The sequence below is a fragment of the Paralichthys olivaceus genome, chromosome 12 (assembly GCF_024713975.1).
Source record: "Paralichthys olivaceus isolate ysfri-2021 chromosome 12, ASM2471397v2, whole genome shotgun sequence".
Taxonomy (NCBI): Eukaryota; Metazoa; Chordata; class Actinopteri; order Pleuronectiformes; family Paralichthyidae; genus Paralichthys; species Paralichthys olivaceus.
In genome coordinates, this window is record NC_091104.1 from 2,459,330 (window position 1) to 2,470,250 (window position 10,921).

The following is a 10,921-nucleotide window of genomic DNA, read 5'->3' on the forward strand; positions in this document are numbered from 1 at the left end:
AATTATGTGCAGGGGGTGGGGTGTGGTGGGGTAGAGTCAGTGCGGTGCAGAGTCAGTGTGATGCAGGGGGCTTGTTTGTGAGCCCCACTGCTACGGGGAAAAAACTGTTCAGATGGCGAGAGGTTTTAGTCCTGATGGCCCGAAACCTTTTTCCGGAGGGAAGTCTCTGGAACAGGTGGTGACCGGGATGTGAAGGATCAGCAATGATCTTGCCTGCTCTCCTACTGGTCCTGGAGTGGAACAGGTCTAGGAGGGCCGGCAGGTCACAGCCGATGACCTTCTCAGCTGACCTTATGATCCGCTGCAGTCTGCCCTTGTCCTTGGCAGTGGAGGCAGCGAACCAGACGGTGATTGATGAGGTGAGGATGGACTCAATGATGGCTGTGTAGAATTCAACCATCACTTTCTGCGGCATGTTGAATTTCCTCAGTTGCCGCAGGAAGAACATCATCTGCTGGGCCTTCTTGGTGACGGAGGTGATGTTCTCCGCCCACCTCAAGTCCTGTGCAATGATGGTCCCCAGGAATCTGAAGGACTCCACTGTTTTAACTGGGGAGTTGCACAGGCTGAGGGGGGCAGTTTGGGCTGGGCTCCTCCTGAAGTCTGCCACCATCTCTACAGTTTTCAAAGCGTTCAGCTCCAGGTGGTTCTGGCTGCACCAGGAAGCCAGGCTGTTAACTTCCTCTCTGTAGGCGGCTTCGTCCCCATTGGTGATTAATCCGATGAGGGTCGTGTCGTCTGCAAACTTCAGGAGTTTGACAGAGGGATGGCTGGAGGTGCAGTTGTTGGTGTAGAGGGAGAACAGTAGAGGGGAGAGCACACAACCTTGTGGGGCTCCAGTGCTGATGGTCCGTGACTCCGAGACAAGCTTGCCCAGCCTCACGCGCTGCTTCCTGTCAGTCAGGAAGTTAGAGATCCACCTACAGGTGGGCTCAGGCACGCTCAGCTGTGTCAGCTTGTCCCGGAGAAGAGCTGGGGCGATGGTGTTGAATGCGGAGCTGAAGTCCACAAACAGGATCCTGGCGTAGGTGCTGGGGGAGTCGAGGTGCTGGAGGATGAAGTGGAGTCCCATGTTGACTGCGTCGTCTACGGACCTGTTGGCTCTGTAGGCAAACTGCAGTGGGTCGAGGAGGTGGTTGGTTATTGTCTTGAGGTGGGTCAGCACGAGGCGCTCAAAGGTCTTCATTACTACAGAGGTCAGGGCGACCGGTCTGTAGTCATTAAGGCCTGTGATCCTCTGCTTCTTGGGAACGGGGATGATGGTGGATGTTTTGAGACAGGCGGGTACAGCACATTCAGCCAGTGAGGTGTTAAAAATGTTCGTGAACACTGGCGAAAGCTGGTCTGCACAGTGCCTCAGTGTGGAGGGGGAGACAGCGTCGGGTCCAGGTGCCTTGCGGGGGTTCAACTTCTTCAGAAGCTTGTTTACATCTCTCTCCTGAATAGAGAGAGGTGTGATGGGGGGGAGGGGGGTTGAGTCTTTGTCCAGGCTGGGGTGAAGAGGTGTAATAGCTGTGTGGGGGGGCTGGGAGTCTGGGTTAGAACTGGTCCATTGTCTTTCAAATCTACAGTAAAAGTCATTCAGTTCGTTTGCAAGTTTCAGGTCTTCCACAGAGTGGGGGGATTTGGTTTTGCAGCCGGTGATCACTCGCAGCCCCTTCCAGACTGACGAGGAGTCGTTGGCTGCAAACTGTTGTTCCAGCTTCTTTGAGTACTGTCGTTTGGCCTCCTTAATCTCCTTGCCAAACGAGTATTTTGCCAGTCTGAAACTATCCATGTCCCCACTCTTGAAGGCCGCCTCCTTCTCCAAACGAAGCTGTTTGAGTTTTGCAGTGAACCAGGGCTTGTCGTTGTTATAGCTCACCCTGGTGCGTGTTGGGATACATCTGTCTTCACAGAAGCTGATGTATGACGTCACTGCATCTGTGTATTCATCAAGGCTGTTGGAAGCAGTTCTAAAAATGTCCCAGTCAGTGTTATCCAGGCAATCACGCAGCTCCTCCACAGCTTCTCTGTTGCTCCAGTTCTTGGATCTCAGCACAGCAGGTTTAGAAAGTTTGAGTTTCTGCCTGTAAGCTGGGATCAGGTGAATAAGAGTGTGGTCGGACAGGCCCAGAGCAGCGCGGGTAACTGCATGATACGCCTTGGTGATGGTGCTGTAGCAGTGATCAAGAGTGTTCTCCCCCCTGGTCGGGCATTTGATCAACTGTTTATATTTCGGGAGTTCCTGAGATAAGTTCCCCTTATTAAAGTCCCCGAGGACAATAACAGGGGAATAAGTGTTCTCTCTCCTCCTCTCCACCCCCAGTACCTGCTCGGCGAGTTGTCTTTGTGCTTCGCGCACGTCAGCTTGCGGGGGGATGTACACGCCGGCCAGGGTGAAAGAGGTGAACTCACGGGGAGAGTAGAACGGTCGGCAGGTAATGAAAAAAGTTTCCAGGTCCGGAGAACAGGACTGTAAAATGACTTTCACGTCGCTGCACCAGCCCTGGTTTATATAAAAACAAATCCCTCCGCCTTTTGCCTTGTGTGAGAGGATCGGGTCGCGGTCCGCGCGTAACAGCTGGAAGCCGGTCATCTGTGCGGCGGAGTCCGGTGTGGCTTCAGTCAACCACGATTCCGTGAAACACAAGACAGAAGTAAGGGAAAAGTCTCTATTTGTCCGGATGAGGAGGCGCAGTTCGTCCATCTTATTGCACAGCGAGCGGATATTGGAGAGGAGGATGCTCGGGAGAGGTGAGCGTAGTCCCCGCTCCCTGAAGCGCACCAGGGCCCCAGCGCGCTTCCCTCGTCGTCTCCGTCGAAGTCTCACTGCGTGTCCGAGGACCGCCGCACCTTTGATGAGTAAGTCCACTAAATCCACGGAAGAGGCGATAAAGTTGGGACATAAATTGGATGGTGTTGTGTCCCTGATGGAAAGAAGCTCGTCCATCGTGAAAGTAATCCGAGTAGGGTCGCAGTAAACAGAATTAAATACTAAAAACAAACACAAAAGTGCGCACCAACACACCGAGGCGACCGTTCGTGGCGCCATCTTGGTATTGTGAATGTGTAATTGCATGAGCAGACATGTATGTGGATGACTGACCAAATGGTTCACCAAATTGTTTATCTGAAAGGGCAACCTTAAGGTTTACGATGGTGGCTTAAGAGACTTGAGTTGTATGGCCCCGAGAAACCAAAACTTTATGGTGTCTCATGGTATCTCTGATTGGGATCTCACACCTGGGGTCTCACAGGGGGGTCATCCACAGAACATGTAAACAAATGGACAGGACGTCTCCTCCACTGAGTGAAACTACAGGAGGGTAATATACCTTTGAATGCTTAGTGGGAGGGGGCAGAGAGTTATAAGAACACAGATTCTCCTATGTTCTTTGCTCATTTGTGCATGTCATTCAGGTGATGTGTACTGATGAGTCCATCTGCAGATGCTGAATTAAACTTTCAGAAAGAAGTGTTTGACTTTGTGCTTGTTTCACAGAAATTGCCACCACACTGACCAAAACGTCGAAATAATAATAACAATAACAACAACAATAATAATAATAATAACAATAATATGAATAACAATAATAACTAATAATACATCAGTAAGGTTGATTGCGTGGCGGATGACCTCAGCAGGACAGCATGCTGTATAGTAATTTGCAATACTGTGGCTGTGTCAGTCTGGTGACGCCACGGCCGGACGCTCCATATTTGGCTATGCCCCGCTTGTTGCTAAAACCACTGGTTTCCAGCAAGAGAGTCAGACGATCGACAGACTGCACAGGGTACTCGCTCAGTAGCAGCACAGACACAGAACAGAACCTTTAGGAATACATCAGAGGAGATGATGTCAGTCACAGCAGCTCTCGTCTCTACACTCTTCTTTCTCTCCACACGCTCCGCCTCAGGTGAGTCCACGCTGCTCGCCCTTCATTCCACGCGTTCTCTCAAATGACCTTAAAGTCAAATTGTAGTAGCGCGACATATGATATGTACATACAATATCAAATACTATGATTCTCTGTGTGGAGCAGTTTGTTTTGTAGTATTGTGAGTGTGAAAATGTAAATGTATAGCAAATGTAAAGTTGGATTCACATGAACAGATCTACATGAACAGGTCACTGGAGGAGCAGCATACAGTCATTCGTTTAGTGTTTATGTTTAGATTTCCGGCACACATAGAAATACTCTTTACATGTCTTATAGAGTTTTCAGTACAAGTCACTACACACTTTGCAGGATTAATATTTGAAAAAAAATGTTTGAACACCAGTGGACACTCGTGCTTAATAGGCTGTAAATCACATTTAAGAATTTAAGATTACCTGTAACAATTTAATGTTGAGGCATTTGTTAGTACCTAAAACATTATGTAACATGAGGGGGGGGGGGGGGGGGGGGGACTGCTGTTTCTTCTCAGTATTTGCTCATACTGCGAAGAAACAGCAATGACTTACCACACTGTATATAGCTGTTGTTAATAAGAAATGACTGAATGACTGATCTGACTCAGGTAAGGTAAGGTAACAGACTGCTGATATAAAAACAGCCCTTCTCTTATGTTCTTTGGGCGCCACACTTTCTACTGCTGCTTTGTAATCATAAAAACCACACATTTGTGGTTGTGACAGAACAGTCAGTCCAATAAAATATAGGACCAAGGATATTTTACACTGACAATCGCAATGTGCTCTATTCACAACATTATCTTATCTCACTGACAAAGTGCTGTATCTGAACTTGTGGCTTTTTTAATTATTTCTGGTCCACAGTGCCTCATCTGTGCAAAGCTTTTTTCTCTCTAATGAATGTGTGTAGTCCTACATATTGTGACGGGCCTCAATTAAGGTGTTAAGTGTTTATTACTTAAAAGTGTAGTTTAGTGTTAAATAGTGTTCAGTGTGTAGAATTTTGTGATATCTAGTGTTGAAATTGCATTTTGCAACTGATTACCCCTCACCTCACGCTCTCCTTCCAAACATGAAAAAGAAACTGAAGCAGCCTTTAATTGTCATGAAAACTCAAAAGGTGTTTAGTTTGTTCAGTCTGGACTAATGTAAAAAACATAGTGGCCTCTGTAGAGAGGGTCCCCTCGAAGTATTTAAATTTAAAGGGCCTTTTCTGGGGTAAGGAAACTACAATTCATACAATTTAGATGAAATAAACTAGTGAAAACATTATGAGAATTATTCTACATTAAATAATAGTTCCCTTTCACTTAAATCTTACACACTGGGCCTTTAATAGTTTAAAACTTATGGCACTAAGGCCCTATCACTGTGTGACAGTCCCCTGTACAGCTCACCTATGGAAATTACTTGTATAAGTTAATAAAGTATATAAAACACCTTTGGTGTATTGTTTTCTTTCATAATGACAGGAGTCAACATTTGTGTGTCACTATAACCTTCATTTAAATCATGTTAGTATAGTATCTTACACAAATTGTCTAATTTTCCAGGCTCCTATCCCCAAGCACAAAATTGGAAATCAACCAACTTTAAAACCATTTTGTCCTGGGAACCAAAACCATCAGCCACTTACAGCTACACTGTGGAGTACTCTACGTAAGTACCTGCATCCGAACCCTCACCCTTTAACTCTTTTAACAAATGGCATTTAATTCCCAGAAACATTCATCTTGTCAGTGTGTCCACGGAAAGCAAATGCCCTCACACTTTCCCGCTATGTGACCTTGCAGGAATGAGTCTTTCCATTATTGATTCAGTAAAAGCTTTTACTGGAATGTATATTTTAGGCCAGAGCTCTTTAAATAGTAAGATAACTAAAAGACAATTGACCTTTGTGATTCAATAAGAGAAAAATGAAAGAGGCAAGAGCAATGTCAACAATCAAATAAAATTAACAAATGCCAACAGCTGCAAACAGCTCTTTCAGCTCATTGTTCCACAGTATATTCACATCAATGTTATTTTGCACAGATAATAAATTATTTATTTCTGACTGTATGCGTTATAAATGATACCCAGACTAGACAGACTTAAGACCTAATTTATTGCTCATCTGGTGTCTATTATAGACTAAATAAGACTATTTTCATCCATCATTCATGTCCATATGAAACTTGTCAAATTTTACAGGGTTTCAGGGAACAATCAGAGGACTCCTCACTGTATCCAGACCACAGAAACAGTGTGTGATCTGTCCAGCTCTCTGACTGACCTGAACGCCTACTACACAGCTGACGTCCTGTCCGAAACCCCGAGGGGGCCACCACTGACCTCATTGAGTCCCCTCACACCAGCACACCACGGTTCTGCCCCTACAAAGACAGTACGTTCTTCTGCTACACTCGTGAAGACTTTTTTCTAATTGACAAAACGTGTTGGAAATAACAGCTGTTAAATTGTCCCAGAGCCTGTCAGTGCTCCGGTCCTTCCCAATGACCTCTTGTTGCAGCGCAGCTCTGTCTTTCTCAAGCTGCTTTCTGACATGCACCGAACTCAGCAGTTCCTCAGTATATTTGCCAGAGGAGGTGCATGTGTGAATGCAAATGTCCAAGTGAGACGCTCCCCAGTTTTTGCAGACTTTCTCCTCCTGGCCTCCTAGTATAATGTCCGTAGAATTTCAGGAGAATTCTACGGAAGTGTATTGCATTCACTTGAAAAAAAAAAAAAACAGTTTTTTCTGAGTAATTTATTTTTTGGTTTGTTTTTTGAATATTTTTTTCTGTTTTTCTGACAATTTTTTTTTTCTGTTTTTCGCAGTAATTCTTATCTGTTTTTCGGAGTAGTTTTTTTTCTGAATTTCTGAATTATCGAGATACTTCGAACTCCCTCGGAACCTCCAACCTGCAAGTGACTCCCATGGACCTATGGTGACTCCTGCCCGCACATACATGCCCCATCTCAGCAGATCTGAATGGGCTTTCCTTCTGAGCAACCGCAAAGTCCTCAGGTGCCTGCGTAGATTCGACAAACTAATGATAATACCATCTATATGACTTAAAGACAGGACTATCTCCCAGTGTCTTAAACCCAGATCAAAGTAAAACTTGATTAAACTAAACAAGCAGGTCATGTTTGTTTCCATTACATCTAGCTCTCAATAAAGGAATGAAAGCGTCTATTGTTTCAAATGCTCTCTAAACGCAGAAAAAAAAAAATAGTCAGAAAAACAGAAGAAAAATTACTCCAAAAAATAGGGAAAAAAAAGTGAGAAAAACTGAAAAAAATATTGATTTAGACATGCATTGTAAACAGAGTTTGTTTTTTTTTTCAAGTGAATGCAATACGCTTCCATTCAATGTGAAAGCACTGTGAGAGAGAGTGTTTGTGTGTGTGTTGCTGTTGTGAACATGTCTGTGCAGAGAACCTCCTGTTGTGTTGTGCATGTTTGAAAGTCAGACTATGGGTAAACTCTGTAGCCAATATTGCTCACTTTACCTGTCATATCTAAAAATGGCTTCAGCGTTGTCAATGCTCACAATTTTTTGGCCTCTAACATAATTAAAATGGTAACTTCCATGAGAGATACAGTGGTGTACATGCACAGGTGACAGTCTCCCTCCCTTCTCCATAGCTGAGATAGGCAAACCTGACTTCAAGCTGGAGGTGATTGAAAGCCAAAAGGAAACCACCCTGTATGTGACTGACCCACTCACCGCCCTGTTTAAAGATGGCCACCAGCTGAACATCAGGGACATCTTTGCTGACCAGCTGCACTATAAAGTCACCTATCGGAAAAACAAAAGCACTGGAAAGGTGAGTAAAAGGAGACATCACGATATCGGTCTCAAACAGGCATACATTTTTACTCATTACATACTGCATGTTTTCCATTCTGTGTTTTCAGCAGAAAGCCCACATCTCTAAGACCAATTTAATAGAACTGACTGATCTGGACTTGCCTGTATGCCAGATGCGTCAGTGGAGAGCAACACACACAGCAGTAGTCTAGTCCTGACACTGAAGTTTTGGTGGCATTTACTTTTCATTGGTATTCTGTGTGAACTTACACACCAAATAAGACATTGTGAAGTATTTTTGCTCAAAACCAAGCATGCAGTTAAAATCTCTATAGCTTCTTGATGTCAACAGTGTTATTTTCTACATGAATAGACTGGAGCATCTAAATGGAATTGAAATGAAAGTTGTGCGAAAGGATGGAAACAGGATGTATCCCTATATACCCTGTTTTATTCGTGGCAAAGCAAAGAATCAGTTAAAGCCGGATCTGACAGGACACTGGGTGTATTGCTGTGTGTGTGTGGGTGTAGCTGAAAAAAAAGCAGACAATCGCAATGTCCCTTCTCGGGTTAAATAAAATGGTTGGCTGGTCTGGGAGTATGTCTAGATATACCACATGGCTCTCTTCAAAAGATGCAAGCATCATATGCAAATCAAAACTCGTAATTTAGTCATCTAAACATGGCACTGGTTTTTGTTATGTTGCTACGCACGGGTCCTTTATCTAAAACTCTCTAAGTTTTACATTAACTGGAGCTGGGGACCATCAGTGAAGTAGAGGTAGCTGGCCACTGCCTCATATAATAATAGCCATGCTCATCCTGCCATTCAGATGAGTTTTGATTTCTGTAGCATTAATTTGATCATGTTTTGGTCTGGAATTTAGTTCCTGTCAGCCTTATCAGTTGAATTTCTTTTTTGTTTTAGTTCTTTATAAATTACTTTTTGTTAGAAAAACCTGATCCATCATGTGTCTTCCCTTATTTAGTGCCAGGTGACTCTGATGCGCCAAACCAAGTTATAAATTGCCTGTGAAAATAAAACTGAAAATCTTGTAATTGGTACTGATGTTCAAGGACAAAAGATTATCAGCAAAGTTAGAGCAGCAAAACAAATCAAAAATAAAGAACCTGGGTGTTGCTCAGGACTAGATTTTAATCCACACATAACAATGTCACAAAGATTGCCTTTTATCATTTAAGAAACATTGCAAGAGTAAGACTGTACCTCACTTTGGAAACTGCCAAAAAGTTGATTCATGCTTTTATACTTTCTTGCCTGGACTACTGTAATGCACTTTATTCAGGATTACTGAAAAAATCCATCGATCGCCTACAGCTTTTGCAAAATTCAGCAGCCATGGTTTTAATGAGAAATAGTAAAAGATTCCATATTACTCTTATTTTAGTGTCTTTACACTGGCTTCTAGCATCACTGAGGATTGATTTTAAAAATATTTTACTTGTTTTTAATTCTCTTAATGGTACAGCACCGTCATACATCTCTGACTGTTTATCGGAATATGTTACAAATCATTCCCTCAGGTCGTCTACAGCGGGCTTGCTCAATGTCCCAAAAACAAACTATAAAAGGTTTGGGGAAGCAGCTTTCTCTTGCTATGCTTTCCTATGCTATGCTATCCAAAGGTTTGGAACAAACTCCCACCACACATCAGACAAGCTTCTTCTATTGATAGTTTTAAGAAACAACTCAAGACCTGTTGCTATGATAATACATTTTAGCTGCATTTTATGTATAAATACATTTATTATTATTATTGTTATGGTCTCAGCCAGCCAGGCCATAACAACATGTAATCAGGAAAGCTGTCTCAAAAGCCATCCTCCTGGGAAAGTAGATACAGTAAACACAAAGATCGATGTCATGAAGAAAAGCAGGAACTTGAAAGGTGCATAAAAATATCAAATGAAATAGAGAAAACAACAACAATTTTCTTCTACAACTCCCAACATGCACTGAACTGTGCCTGTGGCCCCATATTTTTATCATATTACTTCATGTAACTAAAGTCCATTGTTTGTGCTTCCATCTCTCTATCTCTCTCCCTCTCTCTCCAAATTTCACTACTAATACTACCACCATATTATGATTATGCTGATGATGATAAACTGTTATTATTAATAATATAATTGCATCTCAATGTATCACTATTCATTATATTTATATTTTTATGACAACAACAGTCTCTCTCTGTCTCTCTCTCTCTCTTCTCTCCCCTCTTATCCACTCATCTCTCCTCTCCTCCATTATTCTCCTCTAGTCAAGGCAGATGGGCGCCCACACTGATTCCAGAAACTTGTTGTCGTCACTCACTCATAGTAAACTCACTTGAATACTATACGATAATAATAATATTGATACTACTACTACTAATACACTTTATTCATATAGCACTTTAAAAAACGGAAGTGCTTTGACTGAAAAGCAAGCAAAGTAAATACAAACTTGAACAAATAAAAGCAGTAATATGACAATCAAATATTAATTTGGTCCAATTTTGAGTGAAAATGCCAGAGCAGATGTTTTGGTTGCAAACCTAACAATGCTCAACTTGGCTCTACTATTGCTCTACTACTTACTTGTATGCAAGTAGAGCTATAATTCATCCTGCACATTGAGGCCTCCATCATGAAATACAATGCACAACAAAAGACATAAAACAGTTTATATTTTGTTACATGTGTAAAACATGACATACAGTACAAAATACTATGAATATACACATTTCACTTAATAGTAGCATGCCATCACCCAAAGATATCAGTAATCATATCTTCAGTTTTAGAGCATTCCATTACTTCTGACTATACGTGTTGGCAGCTCTGTGCGGTAAACACATTTCCGTTAGTCTGCATGAAGGTGACTGTCATCTTATGCTCAGTGACCTGGAAGTAAGCCACACCTCCTATGGTGTGATTGACAGGACTGGAGTAGAGCTGCCAGGACTGAGGAACACTGTCCTGGTGAGTGGTGTCAGGATCGCTGACCACCCCACTCCCACTGACTACATATGAGCTCCCATCATCCTCTCTGATGAACTGTTAAAAATACAGAGACAGACAGCATTAAAGGCATCAATGTTGTGCTCAATTAGACCAAAATACAGCGACAAAATTCATTAAAGGTTCAGTGTGTATGATTTAGGTGAAAGGGAGCAGAAACTGAATACAAAGTAATCCTAGTGATGTTTTCACTAGT

At 42.8% G+C, this 10,921-nt stretch overlaps 1 pseudogene; it reads left to right on the forward strand.

Moving 5' to 3' along the window:
- The first annotated feature begins 835 nt into the window (after positions 1–835).
- LOC138412179 (tissue factor-like) lies at positions 836–9,041 on the forward strand (annotated as a pseudogene).
- The last annotated feature ends 1,880 nt before the right edge of the window (positions 9,042–10,921 follow it).